Source organism: Lethenteron reissneri, chromosome 3 (genome assembly GCF_015708825.2).
Source record: "Lethenteron reissneri isolate LAM-NWPU_2019-01 chromosome 3, ASM1570882v1, whole genome shotgun sequence".
In the NCBI taxonomy this organism is placed as follows: domain Eukaryota; kingdom Metazoa; phylum Chordata; class Hyperoartia; order Petromyzontiformes; family Petromyzontidae; genus Lethenteron; species Lethenteron reissneri.
This window is the reverse complement of record NC_083781.1, coordinates 11,509,238-11,526,600: the sequence shown is the minus strand read 5'-3', so window position 1 is coordinate 11,526,600 and position 17,363 is coordinate 11,509,238. Positions and strand designations below refer to the sequence as shown.

At 54.4% G+C, this 17,363-nt stretch overlaps 1 protein-coding gene across 2 annotated transcripts in view; it reads left to right on the top strand.

The window, feature by feature from the left end:
- Positions 1-17,363, top strand: part of LOC133346104 (mucin-19-like) — a 103,247-nt gene that overhangs the window by 22,842 nt on the left and 63,042 nt on the right. Inside the window, exon 1 of one of the 2 annotated variants that reach the window (XM_061557508.1) lies at positions 2,523-2,573. The exons of the other annotated variant lie outside the window; for it this stretch is intronic. The gene's annotated coding sequence lies outside the window, so the exon portion shown is untranslated. Of the gene's footprint in view, positions 1-2,522; positions 2,574-17,363 lie in introns of those variants that run through there. 2 annotated transcript variants of the gene reach the window in all.

Below are 17,363 nucleotides of genomic sequence, written 5' to 3'. Positions count from 1 at the left end.
CATCCACTCACTCACCCACTCACCAACCCTCTCACTCACTCACCCACTCACCCACTCACCCACTTACTCACTCATCCACCCACCCACCCACTCACCCACCCACCCAATCACATACCCACACACCCACTCACCCACCCACCCACACACCCACTCACCCACTCACCCAACCAGCCACTCACCCACTCACCCATCCACTCACCCACACACCCACCCACCCACCCACCCACACACCCACTCACCCACCCACTCACCCACTCACTCACCCACCCACTCACCCACTCACTCACTCACCCACACACCCACTCACCCACCCACACACCCACTCACCCACCCACCCACTCACCCATCCACTCACCCACTCACTCACCCACTCACGAACTCACTCACCCAACCACCCACTCATCCACTCACCCACCCACGCACTCACCCACTCACTCACTCACTCACCCACTCACCCACCCACTCACTCACTCACCCACTCACCCACTCACCCACCCACTCACTCACCCACCCACCCACTCACCCACCCACCCACTCACCCACACACTCACCCACCCACCTACTCACCCACCCACCCACTCACCCACCCACTCACCCACCCACCCACTCACCCACTCACTCACTCACCCACCCACCCACCCACTCACTCACTCACTCACCCACCCCCACTCACTCACCCACTCACTCACTCACCCACCCACCCACGCACTCACTCACCCATCCACCCTGGCTCTATCTCTCGCTCTCTGTGTGTGTGTGTGGCTGAAGTGGCTATGTGAGCCCCAGGGTAGGTAAGGAGTGGGAGGTGGGGGGCATAGAGAGGATAAGGGGTGCGGAGGGGGGGGGTGCGGAGGGGGGGGGGGTGCGGAGGGGGGGGGGGGTGCGGAGGGGGGGGGGTGGAGGGTGTGCCCCCCCACCCATCCTCAGGACCCATCTGTTTTGCTGGGCCCCTCCCTAGGCGCCTCCTTAACTCGTTCGGGCGGAGAAAGGCAACCCAAGTAGCCCCCCCCCCCCCAAACCCCACCCTGTCCACAACCCTACAAAGACAAAGATCCCCTGTATAGCCTGTAAACAGACTGTTGGGGCAAGTGCTGTTAGCGAGTGGCACTTATGAAGGCCGGTACAGCCACACGAGTGGGTGGGTGGCCAGCACCACGCCCCCATCCTCACCACTCCCCCATCCTCACCACTCACCCACCCTCACCACTCACCCATCCTCACCACTCACCCATCCTCACCACTCACCCATCCTCTCCACTCTCTCATCCTCACCACTACCCCATCCTCACCACTCACCCATCCTCACTACTCACCCATCCTCACCACTCACCCATCCTCACCACTCCCCCACCCTCGCCACTCACCCATCCTCACCACTCACCCATCCTCACCACTCACCCATCCTCACCAATCCCCCATCCTCACCACTCACCCATCCTCACCACTCACCCATCCTCACCACTCACCCATCCTCACCACTCCCCCATCCTCACCACTCCCCCATCCTCACCACTCCCCCATCCTCACCACTCACCCATCCTCACCACTCACCCATCCTCACCACTCACCCATCCTCCACACTCCCCATCCTCACCACTCACCCATCCTCACCACTCACCCACCCTCACCACTCACCCATCTTCACCACTCACCCATCCTCACCACTCCCCCATCCTCACCACTCACCCATCTTCACCACTCACCCATCCTCACCACTCACCCATCCTCACCAATCCCCCATCCTCACCACTCACCCATCCTCACCACTCACCCATCCTCACCACTCACCCATCCTCACCACTCCCCATCCTCACCACTCCCCCATCCTCACCACTCCCCCATCCTCACCACTCACCCATCCTCACCACTCACCCATCCTCACCACTCACCCATCCTCACCACTCCCCATCCTCACCACTCACCCATCCTCACCACTCACCCACCCTCACCACTCACCCATCTTCACCACTCACCCATCCTCACCACTCCCCCATCCTCACCACTCACCCATCTTCACCACTCACCCATCCTCACCACTCACCCATCCTCACCACTCCCCCATCCTCACCACTCTCCCATCCTCACCACTCACCCATCCTCACCACTCACCCACCCTCACTACTCCCCCATCCTCACCACTCACCCATCCTCACCACTCACCTATCCTCACCGTTCTCCAATTCACGCCATTCCCTCTATCCCCAATGTTCCCCCTCTCCCCACCAATCACCTCCCTCCCTCCCTTTCCCCCCATCCCTCTCCGTTATTCCCCCCCTCTCCCTTCTCCCCCCTCCCCTCTCTCTCCCCTCTCTCTCCCCCTCTACCCTCTCCCCCCTCTCCCCCCTCCCCTCTCACTCCCCTCTCTCTCCCTCTCTCCCTCTCCCCCTCTCCCCCTCCCCTCTCCTCCCCCCTCTACCCTCTCTCCCCTCTCTCTCCCCCTCTACCCCCTCTCCCTCCCCCTGCTGTTCTCTCTCCCTCTCTGCCCTCCTCTCTGGCCATTGCCGCTCCACTCTTCCACATTCGTCACCGAGAGACAATCGCGACTGCGGAGACGTGAGACGGGAGCGGCGCACGTGAGTGGGAACACACCCTGAGACACACACACACACACGGAGATATAGACACACACACACACCCTGAGACATACACACACACCCTGACACACACACACCCTGAGACACACCCACCCTGAGACACACACACACGGAGGTATAGACACACACACACACACCCTGACACACACACACACCCTGAGACACACACACCCTGAGACACACACACACACACACGGAGATATAGACACACACACACACCCTGATACATACACACACACCCTGACACACACACACCCTGACACACACACACACACTGACACACACACACACTGACACACACACACCCTGAGACACACACACGGAGATATAGACACACACACACACACCCTGATACATACAAAACAAAGATCCCCCATATAGCCTGAACAGACTGTAGGGGCAAGTGCTGTTAGCGAGCACCTATGAAGGCCGGAACGGTACACGAGGGGGTGGGTGGCCAGCACCAGTACATACACACACAGAGACACACACACACACCCTGAGACACACATCATGATACACACACTGACACACATACATACACACATACACACTGACACACACACACCCTGGCACACACACCATGATACACCCCCTAACACGCACACACACTGACACACACACACACGGACACACACACACACACTGACACACACACTGACACACACACGCTGACACACACACACACTGACACATACCCTAACACACACACACACTGACACACTGACACACACCCTGACACACACACATACACACCCTGACACACACACACACCATGAGACACACACACCCTGACACACACACACCCTAACACATACACACACTCTGAGACACACACACACCCTGAGACACACACCCTGAGACACACACACACCCTGAGACACACACACACACCCTGACACACACACACCCTGAGACAAACACACCCTGACACACACACACCCTGAGACACACATACACACGGACACACACACACGGAGATATAGACACACACACACCCTGACACACACACACTGAGACATACACACACGGACAGGGTGAACAAACACATACACAACTACAAAGATCCCCCGTGTAGCCTTTAACAGACTGTCGGGGCAAGTGCTGTTAGCGAGCATCTGTGAAGGCCGGCACGGCACACGAGGTGGTGGGTGGCCAGCACCACGCCCGGACGCCTTTGTCTCCCCAGTGGCGATGTTCATACATCGCACTAAGATACTCATTTGAGGCCGAGTCGACCGAGGGGAGGCCCAGGGCTGGTTTGAGAATCGAACTCGCGTCGCCGGGTGTCGTAGCGCAGCGCGCTGACCACGACACTGCCGCTCCCCGCACGCACATCCACACGCGGGGCGAGAGAGGCAGACGAGAGGGCAGACACGCAGATGGACATCCAGACAGACACAGAGAGAGAGAGAGACGCCGTGAGACAGAGAGAGAGAGAGACACGCCCTCAGACAGGCAGACAGACACACAGAGAGACACACACAGAGAGACGCCGTGAGGCAGACAGACACAGAGAGAGAGACACAGAGAGAGAGACACGCCGTGAGACAGACAAACAGACACACAGAGAGACACAAAGAGAGAGACGCCCTCAGACAGACAGACACACAGAGAGAGAGAGAGAGAGACCGTCACACAGACACAGAGAGAGACGCCGTGAGACAGACACAGAGAGAGAGAGACACCGTCAGATAGACAGACACACAGAGAGAGAGACACCGTCAGACAGACAGACACACACACAGAGACACAGAGAGAGAGATACGCCCTCAGACAGACAGACACAGAGAGAGACGCCGTGAGACAAACAGACAGAGAGAGAGACACACACAGAGAGAGAGACAGACACAGAGAGACAGACACACGCCGTGAGACAGACAGACAGACACAGAGAGAGAGAGATACGCCCTCAGACAGACACACACACAGAGACACACAGAGAGAGAGACACGCCGTGAGACAGACAGACACAGAGAGAGACGCCGTGAGACAGACAGACAGAGAGAGAGAGAGACAGAGAGAGAGAGAGAGAGACGCCGTGAGACAGACAGACACAGAGAGAGAGACACCGTGAGACAGACAGAGAGAGAGAGAGACACAGAGAGCGAGAGACAGACACAGAGAGACAGACACACGCCGTGATACAGACAGACAGACACACAGAGAGAGAGACGTCCTCAGACAGACAGACACAGAGAGAGAGACACCGTGAGACAGACAGACACAGAGAGAGAGACACACAGAGAGAGACGCCGTGAGACAGACAGACAGAGACGTGAGACGGACAGGGGGATTAATGCTGTAGACAGACGCACGCGCAACAAACACGACGCGAGGCGGACGCACGCGAAGGCGAGTGAGGACACGCGGAAAAACAAACAAACAAACAAACAACACACAAAGACAAATGTCCCCCGTATAGCCTTCATTGCTCGTTGGTGGGGGGGAGGGCAAGTGCAGTTAGCGAGCACCTCGGACACAAACAGAGACGCGACTTGAGATCACACAGACAAGGGGACACGCGGCCTTTCGCGAGTAGACGCAGACAAACCCAAGATCACCCCGTATCGCACCTGTGAAAGACGGCGCAGCGCAAGAGGGGGTGGGTGGCCAGCACCACGCCCGGCCGTCTTTGTCTCCCCAGTGGTGATGTTTACTACACACCGCGCCAGGTATTCGTTTGAGGCTGAGTCGACCTAGGCGAGGCCCAAGACCGGCTCAGATAATCGTCGCTGGTTGTTGACCGTGAGCGATTCGCAACGCAGCGCGCTAACCACTGCGCCACCGCTCCACACACACACACACAAAGATCCCCCGTGTAGCCTTTAACAGACTGTTGGGGCAAGTGCTGTTTGCGAGCACCTACGAAGGCCGGCACGGCACACGATGGGGTGGGTGGCCAGAAACAATAGCAAAAGCCTCTGATTCACTCGTGCTAATGTTTACACACCTGAGCGGGCTCTATATTTAAGGCTGAGTTGACCTAGGGGAATCCCAGGACCGGTTCAAATATTCGTCACCGACATGGAGCTATGAGCGGCAATCCAACTCGGGTTTTTGGCGGGTCCGTGGCGCAGCGCGCTAACCACTACGCTACCGCTCCACGCACTCACACGGTCAGACACATGCACACTCACATATGAGGACAAATACGTGGATGCCCCAATCTAGCCTTGTAGACTGTTGGGGAAAGCGCCAGCACCACACCCGGCCGCCTTTGTCTCCCCAGTGCCGATGTTTTTTACACACGGCACTGGGTACTCATTTAAGGCTGAGTTGACCTAGGCGAGGCCCCGGGACCGATTCAGATATTGCGTCAGTGATGTTTGCCGTGAACCGGATTCGAACTGGGGTCGCTTTGGTTGGTAGTGCAATGTGCCAAGCCGCTCTAACCACTCACGCTACAGCTCCTCACGACCTATACAAAGACAAACATCCCCCGTATAGGCTTAGCAGAATGTAGGGGCAAGTGCCGTTCGCGAACACCTATGAACCTTTCATGGACAGCAGGGCAAAGGAGGCGCTTGAGGTGGCCAGCACCACGCCCGACCGCCTTTGTCTTCCCAGCGCTGTTGTGTTACAACACCGCACCGGGTATTCGTTTTTGATTGTTTGTTAAGGATGAGTCGACCTAGGGGAGGCTTCGTCAAATATCCAACCACAGGTATCGGTCGTGATCGGTCATCGGCTGTCCGTGGAGGGTGGTTGTGGGGAAGGGGGTGGGGTGGGTGCCTGTTGTTCACAGCGCAGCGCGCTCATCACAGCGCCACCGCTCCCCGTACGAGTGGAACACACACACGCGCACACACAGGGAGAGACGCGGCGCGTTCATCACAGCGCCACCGCTCCCCGTACGAGTGGAACAAACGCGCGCGCACACAGGGAGAGACGCGGCGCGTTCATCACAGCGCCACCGCTCCCCGTACGAGTGGAACAAACGCGCGCACACACACAGGGAGAGACGCGGCGCGTTCATCACAGCGCCACCGCTCCCCGTACGAGTGGAACACACACACGCGCACACACACAGGGAGAGACGCGGCGCGTTCATCACAGCGCCACCGCTCCCCGTACGAGTGGAACACACACACGCGCACACAGGGAGAGACGCGGCGCTGATTCACGACGGCGACTGCGCGTCAGTTCAACGCCAGCGCCTCGCTCGAGTCGCGACTCAGCGCCGCCTCCTCCTCCTTGTTAATTACGCCGCGGTTAGCCACCTACCCGACGTGGTTACCCACCTACCTACCGTGGTTACCCACCTACCTACCGTGGTTACCCACCTACCCACCGCGTTACCCACCTACCCACCGCGTTACTCACCTACCTACCGCGTTAGCCACCGACCCACCGCGCAAGCTCGCCACTCCGTTGCTCGTGCTGCCAGCAGCAGCAGCAGCAGCAGTGTCGCCTGCTGCTGCTGCTGCAGCTGTACAAGGTATGGGATTGGCTCTGTAACGATGCATGCGTTACGCCGAGTGTGTGCGTGTGTGCGTATGTGCACGTGTGTGCGTGTGTGCTATGTGTGTGGTGTCATATCCACGCGTGTGCGTGCGTGTGTGCGTGTGTGCACGTGTGTGCGTGCGCGTGCGTGTGCACGTGTGTGCGTGCGTGTGTGCGTGCGTGTGTGCGTGTGTGCGTGTGTGCGGTGTGTGTGTGTGCTATGTGTGTGTGTGCTATGTGTGTGGTGTCATATGCACGCGTGTGCGTGCGTGTGTGTGTGCGCGTGCGTGCGTGTGCATGTGTGTGCGTGTGTGCGTGTGTGTGCGGTGTGTGCGGTGTGTGTTGTGTGCTATGTGTGTGGTGTGTGTGTGTGTGCTATGTGTGTGGTGTCATATGCACGCGTGTGCGTGTGTGATGTATGTTGCGTGAACGCACTGTGCATGGATATGCGCCTGGGGTGTGTGCAAGAAATGCACGGCATGTGGTGGATTTGATGTGTGGCTGGTGCGTGTGCGGTGCATCTTCAGGTCGAGATCTGCTGCTGATGTGGGGTGCACATGGGTGTCTTGAGTATGTGGTGCGTGCGGTGTCCATATTTGAGTCATATATGTGCGTGCACACAGTGTTATGGGATTTGTGAATATAGGTGGATGTGGGGCATATGGATGTGGTGTATATGTTGTGTGTGTGTGTGGGGTGTGTCTATGGACGTGGTGTCTACATATGTATGTGTGTCGTCTTTGTGTGCGGTTAATGTGGGTGTGTGTGCGTTGTTGGGAGCGGTGGTGTAGCGGTTAGCGCGCTGTACAACGAACCTGGTGACCCGGGTTCGATTCCCGCTCACGGCCACAAACACCGGGTTGTGACCATTATCAGCACCGGTCCTGGGCCTCCCCTAGCTCGACTCAGCATCAAATGAGTACCTGTTGCGGTAAGCATTGCCACTAGGAGAGAAAAAGGCGGTCGGGCGTGGTTCTGGCCACCCCCATCCCCCAGTGTGTCGCTATGAGCACTTTCTCCAACAGTCTGTTGAGGCTATATGGGGGATCTTTGTATTTGTTCCGTGGCAGTGGTGTGTACGTACGTTAGGGGTATCCGTGTGGTGTATATGTGTTGTGCATTTTGTTTAGCTGCGTAACATGTGTGTGTGTTGTAGGTGGGGAGCGGTAGTGTAGCGGTTAGCGCGCTGCGCTATGAACCTGGCGACCCGGGTTCGATTCTCGCACACGGCTAACACCAGTGACGATTATCTGAACCGGTCCTGGGCCTCCCCTAGGTCGACTCAGCCTTAAATGAGTACCTGGTGCGGTGTGCAAACATCGCCACTGGGGAGACAAAGGCGGTCGGGCGTGGTGCTGGCCACCCACCCCCTCGTGTACCGTTCCGGCCTTCATAGGTGCTCGCTAACAGCACTTGCCCCTACAGTCTGTTAAGGCTATACGGGGGATCTTTGTTGTGAATGCACGTTTTTTTATGCGGGTGGGGTTTATGTGGAGAGTGAATGTGTGCAAAATTGATGCGTGTGATGTATGTGCTGTGTATGTGTGTATAGTATACAGTATCTCATGTGTGTGTGTGTGATGCATGTGTATGTACGTTAGATGTATGTATGTGGTATATGCAGCATGTGCAGTTGTTGTGTGTGGTGCATTCGTTGTGTGCGACACGTGTTGGATTGTATGTGTTTCATGAGCGCGTGTACCCGTGTGTTGTACGTGGGTGTAGTGCGTTCGATGTGTAAGTATACATGAGTGCGTGTGGGGAGCGGTGGTGCAGCGGTTAGCGCGCTGCGCTACGAACCCGTAGACCCGAGTCCCATTCATGCTCACGGACAACGCCAGTGACGATTATCTGAACCGGTTCTGGGCCTCCCCTAGGTCGACTCAGCCTAAAAACGAGTACCGGGTGCGGTGTGCTCACATGGCCGCCGTGGAGACAAAGGCGGCCGGGCGTGGCGCTGGTCACCCATCACCCTAGTGTGCCGTGCCGGTCTTCATAGGTGCTCGCTAACAGCACTTGCCCCAACAGTCCGTTCAGGCTACCCGGGGGATCTTTATACGCGGGTGTAGTGCATTTGATGCGCACGTGTGCATGCACTCATGCGGGGTGTGTGCATTCGAAGTGTATGCACGCGTGTTTTGACGTGCGCGTGTGTGTGTGTATGTATATCATTGACTGCACCACCATTTTACAAGTGGGGGGGCTAAGTGACGTCAGGACGCGAATGGGGGGGGCTGAGTGTAGCTGTGTGGGGGAGCTGTAGCTGAGAGGACACGGGGAGGCTGAGTGTAGCTGTGTGGAGGAGCTGTAGCTGAGAGGACACGGGGAGGCTGAGTGTAGCTGTGTGGAGGAGCTGTAGCTGACACGGGGAGGCTGAGTGTAGCTGTGTGGAGGGGCTGTAGATGACACGGGGAGGCTGAGTGTAGCTGTGTGGGGGAGCTGTAGCTGAGGGGACACGGGGAGGCTGAGTGTAGCTGTGTGGAGGAGCTGTAGCTGAGGGGACACGGGGAGGCTGAGTGTAGCTGTGTGGAGGAGCTGTAGCTGACACGGGGAGGCTGAGTGTAGCTGTGTGGAGGAGCTGTAGCTGACACGGGGAGGCTGAGTGTAGCTGTGTGGAGGAGCTGTAGCTGACACGGGGAGGCTGAGTGTAGCTGGTCACACCACCCCTTCGTGTGCTGTACCGACATTATTAATAGGTGCTCGCTAACAGCTCTTGCCCCAACAGCATGTGAAGGCTGTACGGGGGATATTTGTCTCTGTATTTGATGTGGGAGGCGGCAGTGTAGTGGTTAGCGTGCGGTGCTTCGAAATCGGCCAACATCAGTGACTTACGGGGTACTATCTGAATCGGTCCTGGCCTTCTCCAAGGCCGACTCAGCCTCAAATAAGTACTGGAGAGACAAAGGTGGCTTGGCGTGGTGCTGGCATTTTCCCACAAGCGTCTACAAGGAACCATGGGGCCTGTGTCTGAGCGTGTGAGTGCGGGGAGCGGTAGCGTAGTGGTTAGCGCGCTGCGCTACGAACCCAGCAAAAACCCGAGTTCGATTGCAGCTCACAGCTCCGTGTCGGTGACGAATATTTGAACCGGTCCTGGGATTCCCCTCGGTCAACTCAGCCCTTAAATATAGAGCCCGCACAGGTGTGTAAACATTAGCACGGGTGAGTCACGGTGCTGCCCGGGCGAGGTACTGGCCACCCACCTCCTCGTGTGCCGAGGAGGTCTTCATAGGTAGGCGGTTCTCGTTAACAGCACTTGTTCTAAGTCTGTTGAAGGCGACACGGGGAGAGGAGGGGGAGATGGATCGTTGCCTCTGTAATGTACCCGTGGGTCAGAATACCTTTGACCAAATCACGTGTACGTTACTTTGGCAAGCCCACACACTCGACTCAGTACTCGTCAGTAATGTTTCACAATTTGTCACAGGCAGTTTGTGGGTGGTTGGTAGTCGGTGGGTAGGCATTGGGTAGTCGGTGGGTAAGTGGTGGGTAGGCGGTCGGTAGTCGAAGATGGGATGATGCTACTGCCGGAGTTGGAATGGTCAGCTCCCTTGACTCTGATCCAGAGGTCGTTGGGCCGATCCGATCTCGCGGCGCGGCAGCTGAGACGATGGTGAACCTCCAGCCCCCACCGTTCACACATATTTTAGTTTATTACTTAAACATTTATTTACGTATTCATAGCTTGGTTTCAGAGAGCTCGGATACAAGTGGAAATGGCGGGTTGTTTTCAGGTCGCTACAAAGGTCGGGTTTTAATCGCGTTTGACATCAATTCGACGTTTTTCTTGTTTGTTACAGAGATCCCTGAGTGTTCATTTGGTGGTTACCGACACGCTCCGGAGTTGATCTCCGCCTGAATCGAAGCGTGTCGGTGACCACCTATGAAAACGTAAATTCTAGAATCTAAGTTTTGTTTTTTTAATGGAAATTTAGAATGAACCGCGGGGTATGATTCAAGACATCAACAAAGGGTCGGTGGGCGCAGGAGACAATAATGGGCAAAAGTGAAACTTGAAATGTGCAACAGGCTCGCTTCGCGATTGAAAATGAAGTAATCTCTTGGACCAGGCATCGACAACCTGCAGTCCCGGAGTGAGTAAGGAGCCGCTTCGTGAAAGTGATCTTATTAAGGACCACACCGCCGTGTCTCGCATTCACCACCACCACCACCACCACAGCGCATTGCGGACCTCTTGAAATATTGAGTTTTTTTTTTAATACCGAACTCGAAAATGAACGTCTCTTCTTCTTGGTTTTTTCGGTAAAGTCACGTCGAAGGGAAATAATAAATATTAAAAATAAAACATAATAAAATACAATTCTCACGACGTCTCGGCCACAACGCAAGCAGCCGTCCTTAGGTGAATAACAGGTCTGTCGGAAAGTTCTTCACCTGAGGACGGCTGCTTGCGTTGTGGCCGAAACGTCGTGAGAATTGTATTTTATCATGTTTAATTTTTATTATTTTATTATTTCCCTTCTACGTGATGACTTTACCGAAAGAACCAAGAAGATGAATCCCTGCAGTCACGAAAGCTTTCAATCGAAATTGAACGTCTCTTGTTATTTCGGTTGCCTACCTCTGCCGTAACCGGACGAACGGAGCGTGTTTTAGAAAAAACGCATCGGAGTATCATCTTTAAGGATAATCTTTCATACCGCCGGACGGCAAGCGGTGGCTACGCTGCTGCACTGTGGTTTGGCCTGCGATCCAGCGAGTGTGGAGGCAGCAGCGAAGGGGTTGGTGGATTACCGCGCACCAATATTCTGCGTGGGCATCGACACGGAGCCGTATGGCCGTGATAGGAGGAGGCGGTAGGGCAAAACAAATGTGGACTCCCGCATCTTTGCCGTCTGTACGGGGATCGTACGCTTGCTCCAGGTCGCATCCCGCACGCTAACACCACCACTGCGAGCCGCGGCTCTCCGGCCCGAAGACCTGGAACACGACGACCCACATCGCCATCGCATCGGGATCCGTCGCCCCGAGTCTGAGCCCGTTTTTGCAAGAGACCATAAAACGGCGATGTTTCAGAGAGCCTCCTTTCAACGTGTGATCAACGCGGCGCACTCTTTCGATTTAAAGCCTTCGTGACTGCAGGGATTCATCTTCTTGGTTCTTTCGGTAAAGTCACGTAGAAGGGAAATAATAAAATTAAAATAAAATGAAATAAAATTCTCAGAAATTTTATTTTATTTTGTTTTATTTTAATTATCAGATTTTTATGTTATTATGTTTAATTTTTATCATTTTATTATTTCCCTTCTACGTGACTTTACCGAAAGGACCAAGAAGAAGAACAATGCGCACTCGTGATGGACTGGACTCATCATAGTGCGCAAGAACAACAACAATTGTTCTTATTTACTATTAGGCCGATAACACCTTCATATATAGAGGACCGCAGAGCTTGGGAGGGGTGGGGGTGGGGATTTTGCACCCGTTCACTTCGTGGCCGCTGCTGCTGCCTTACCTCTCGTCTGTGGTTCATCCTCGAGGTGCCTCTGAGTCGTCCTCGTTCTCTCTCTGTGTCGGTCTCTGCGCGCTGGCGGTGTGTTATGAGCTGAAACGAGTATTATAATTATATTGATATCAATTATAATTATTATAATTATAATAATTACTAGCTGTACTACCCGGCTTCGCCCGGGACTTGGATTCACCACACCCGGTCGTCCTTGTCTCCCCACACCACAGGAGTTACTCGTTCGACGCTGAGTCGACTTAGCGGAGGCCCAGGACCGGTTGGAATAATCGTCACCGGTGGTGGCCGTGAGCGGGAATCGAACTCGGGTCGCCGGGTTCGTAGCGCAGCGTAGCGCTAACCACTACACTACAATGCGTTACGCTTCCAAATGCACGGGCCACGTGACAGATGTGACGTCACAGCTCATTTGCCGTGCTAAAACTAAATGCATTATTGAGCTCCCCCCCCCCACCCCCCCCCCCCCAAAAAGTGAATTTTTATAATTTGTGCATGGTGTACAGTCTGGAAAGTACCCACATGGCAAATGTCAAGTTTGTTGCATGTCGGGAAGTACGCTAAACATTTTGAACAGACACACACATTCACAACGTTGCCTTGTATATATATGGAGATGTAGATTATCGAGTCGTGTACGTCTCTGTCGGGCATCTCGCCCTGGCAGCCACCAGAGGCGCTACTGAGGTCGCGCTCACACAAAGTGACATAAACGAACCACACACAAGTTAATCTATTAGGTATAGCCCTGTGAGCCATTCGGCTCTTGAATCGGGTGAAACCGCAACAAAAAAAAAAACATGAACAAAAAACATCTTAAAGTGAATATGTGACTAAGTTCAAAAAGACAGCAAAATATTGCAGAAAAAGCACCGTACACCAACGCTGTGTGCAAAAATCCCAGTGGGATGCAAGTCAAACAACAACAACAACCACAAGACAACTTAGATTAAGGCCATCAGTCTAACTCTGTACTACAACAAACAAACATGGCTAAACCAATACAACAGGCGTCACGATGTCCAAACACCGAATAGAAACATTTCGCAAGGAATCCGGCTTCGCAGGGACCCACGCAAATTTGTGGTGAAACATCCAAACAAAACAAAAGACACATGCTCTGGTCATGTGGAACCACAATGCGCCGCTGATGTGGTCAAGGAGCGTAAAACCATCGTCACGCCAACTCCGGTAATCCTCGCAGCAGCAGCAGCGGCAGCGGCCTTTGGCTCAAACATCGAACAGATGCGCTTCTGCGGCCGTCTGGAACGTTCTTCCCTGTCCGCTATTAGGAAGCAACTGGGCGCTGTGGCACTTTGAAATCGTTTCTTCAGAACCGCCTTTTTGTGTGTTGAGTCTGTTGTCCTTCCAATTGGCGCGGTTGGCTGCGTACGGCGCGAAAGAAGTTCAACACGCGCGCATAGTGTACCGCTCGAACGCACGTTGAAGAATCCTGGTGCTGCGACGGGCGTCTTCGCGGAGGGGAGAGAGAGAGAGAGAGAGGCACGTGGGAGCCGTTTGCCATAATTAAGGAGGCTGTTGCCTCTCAAATGAGATTAAAATTACGAAACAATTAGAGGCGGCGTTGAAGCACCTGCTGGATGGAGGCCTTCTCCCCACGCGGCCCCAGCAAACGTGCCGGCAACGTTGCGCCAACGTTGCTGGCACGTCAGTTGTAAACGTTGGACCAACGTTCGTCCGACGTTCCGTGGGGTGCCGTCGGTCGTGGGATTTTTTTTGTTTTAGTTTTTTTGGGACCATACTTCACCACGCCGGTCAGTGCGGGTTAGTTAATTGGGGGGTGGATAGGCCGGAGAAGGGGGGCGAGAGGGATACGCGAGATTTGTGATTCGCCACTGATCTATGGGGCCGTGTTCAGGGGAATCGAACTTAGGTTGGCCCGGGTCTAGAGCGCAGTGCGCTAACCACTGCGCCACCGCTCCCGAGGTTGATGCACGCGCAGTCGATCGCGATCGAGGGTCAGAATCTCCGCCGTTGCCTCTGACCGCCAATTCACTTTAGAGTCGCGATTCATTCCAACGGAGTTGCGGTCGCCTGGATACTCAGCGTTCAGAGGTTCGACGGTTCGATTCCATCCCCAGGCGCGGCAGTTACAACGTGAATAGAGACAATTTGGGGCAAAGTGTCATAAATCACAACTCAATTCCTCTCCCCCCCCCACCTGTGTCCACCGAGCAGTAACTGTGTGAATGAGTAGACCGCAGATGGAAGATCGGCAGAGCGCGAGTGGTGGGTTAAAATGTGGGTCCTCCTGCCTTTTCTAAGACCTCTGGCCCGCTTGGAAGAGTAGGCCAAAAATTACCCTCCAGCCTCGCGGGATAATCTCTCTAGAGCTCCCTGTAGCGGTGGCGTGAGCAGGCAATTGCAACCGGTTGCGAGCAAATGCACGGCCTGGTTGCGTGCGATTAAACCGCTCGCGCGTGGACCGGTTGCATGCAATCAGTTGCGCACTTTTTGGTCGCTTGCAACTGGATCCATTATAGAGAGAGTACTGTTCGCGGACGCATCTGCAATCGGTTGCTGCTCACGGTCGAGTTGGACTCGACTCGCAGGCGACGCCGATCGTCGACACTTTGTGCGGCCGCTGCGATTGGCCGCTTCCACCCCCCAAATACCCTTGAGCTGAGCGACCTACCCGCTCGGGCGATGACCACCAAAAAAACCGTCGTTATTTTAAAATCCTTTATATTAAGTTCGCTTGCTTGCTTGCTTGCGTGCATGCTTGCTTGCTTACGACCGTGCAAATCTTTCGGCCTTTTTTTAACACACTTCCCGTGATCCAATCGAGCTGACATTTTGCACACAGACTCGTTGTGCGTGACAATTTATTTTCGTAAATTTTTTTTCCAAAATTTTACACTGTTTAGGGAATTTTTTAAAAATATTTAATTACCAATTGCTTAATGGTGGCAGACAATCATCTGACCCATAGGTGGCAGCCATCTCAAGCCAGAAGACGAGAGGACTCTAGCCGCCACGCATATAAAGGATTTATAGTGAAAAACTTTGTTTTTACGGGTACATTTTTTGTGGTTTTGTTTTGCAGGCGGCGATAGAGTTGCGCGATTTGTGTGTGAGTGTGTGTGAGTGTGTGTGAGTGTGTGTGAGTGTGCGTGAGTGTGCGTGAGTGTGTGTGAGTGTTCGTGAGTGTGTGTGCGTGTGAATGTGTGTGAGTGTTCGTGAGTGTGTGTGCGTGAGTGTGTGTGAGTGTGTGTGAGTGTGCGTGAGTGTGCGTGAGTGTGCGTGAGTGTGCGTGAGTGTGTGAGAGTGTGTGTGAGTGTGTGTGAGTGTGTGTGAGTGTGCGAGAGTGTGCGTGAGTGTGCGTGAGTGTGCGTGAGTGTGTGTGAGTGTGCGTGTGTGTGAGTGTGTGTGAGTGTGCGTGAGTGTGTGTGAGTGTGCGTGAGTGTGCGTGAGTGTGTGTGAGTGTGTGCGCGATGTGTGTGTGAATGTGTGTGAGTGTGTGTGAGTGTGCGTGAGTGTGTGTGAGTGTGTGTGAGTGTGCGTGAATGTGTGTGAGTGTGCGTGAGTGTGTGTGAGTGTGCGTGAGTGTGTGTGAGTGTTCGTGAGTGTGTGTGCGTGTGAATGTGTGTGAGTGTTCGTGAGTGTGTGTGCGTGAGTGTGCGTGAGTGTGCGTGAGTGTGCGTGAGTGTGTGTGAGTGTGTGTGAGTGTGCGTGAGTGTGCGTGAGTGTGTGTGTGAGTGTGTGTGAGTGTGCGTGAGTGTGTGTGAGTGTGCGTGAGTGTGCGTGAGTGTGTGTGAGTGTGTGCGCGATGTGTGTGTGAATGTGTGAGTGTGTGTGAGTGTGCGTGAGTGTGTGTGAGTGTGTGTGAGTGTGCGTGAATGTGTGTGAGTGTGCGTGAGTGTGTGTGAGTGTGCGTGAGTGTGCGTGAGTGTGTGTGAGTGTGCGTGAGAGTGCGTGAGAGTATGCGTGAGTGTGTGTGAGTGTGCGTGAGAGGGCGTGAGAGTGTGTGTGTGTGTGAGTGTTTGTGAGTGTGTGTGAGTGTGCGTGAGTGTGTGTGAGTGTGCGTGAGTGTGTGTGAGTGTGCGTGAGTGTGTGAGTGTGCGTGAGTGTGCGTGAGTGTGCGTGAGTGTGTGTGAGAGTGCGTGAGTGTGTGTGAATGTGTGTGTGTGCGACTGATCGCTCTGGGCGTGGACCCGGCTAATAGCAGGTCGGCACAATGGCACGTTGCTAGTCGAATTTTCCGGTGGAGTTATTTTGTAACAGTCTTCATTTGGCCTTCACGGCTATTGGACGTAATTAGTGGCGAGCAAGCACGTTTAAACAAAATAAAAAAAACACACTCAACACAGATGTCACGACAAATTATGTGGGTGGCCTTTAAAAGAATAGAAAAAAACCAACCCGTATATCATATACTCTTTGTTTCTTTCGGTAAAGTCACGTAGGTAGAAAAAAAATAATAGATCACGACGTTTCGATCGCAACACAAGCAATCGTCATCAGGTGGTTAGCGCACTGCACTACGAACCGTGCGACCCAAGATCGAGTCCCACTCACGAGGAGCAACATCAGTGGCGAATATTTGAACCGGTTCTGGGCCTCTCCGAGGTCGACTCAGCCTTAATGGGGAGACAAAGGCGGCCGGGCGTGGCGTAGACTCACCCACCCCTTCGTGTGCTGTGCCGGCCTTCATAGGTGCCACGCGCTAAACAGCACTTACCCCAACGTTCTGTTAAAGGCTATACGGGGGATCTTTGTATTTGTGGCCACGAATGCGCGCGTGTGTGTAAACAGCACGCACTCAATTGATTATGCACGTTCGTGTAATTTCTCTTTTTCTTTAAATATTTACGAATCAA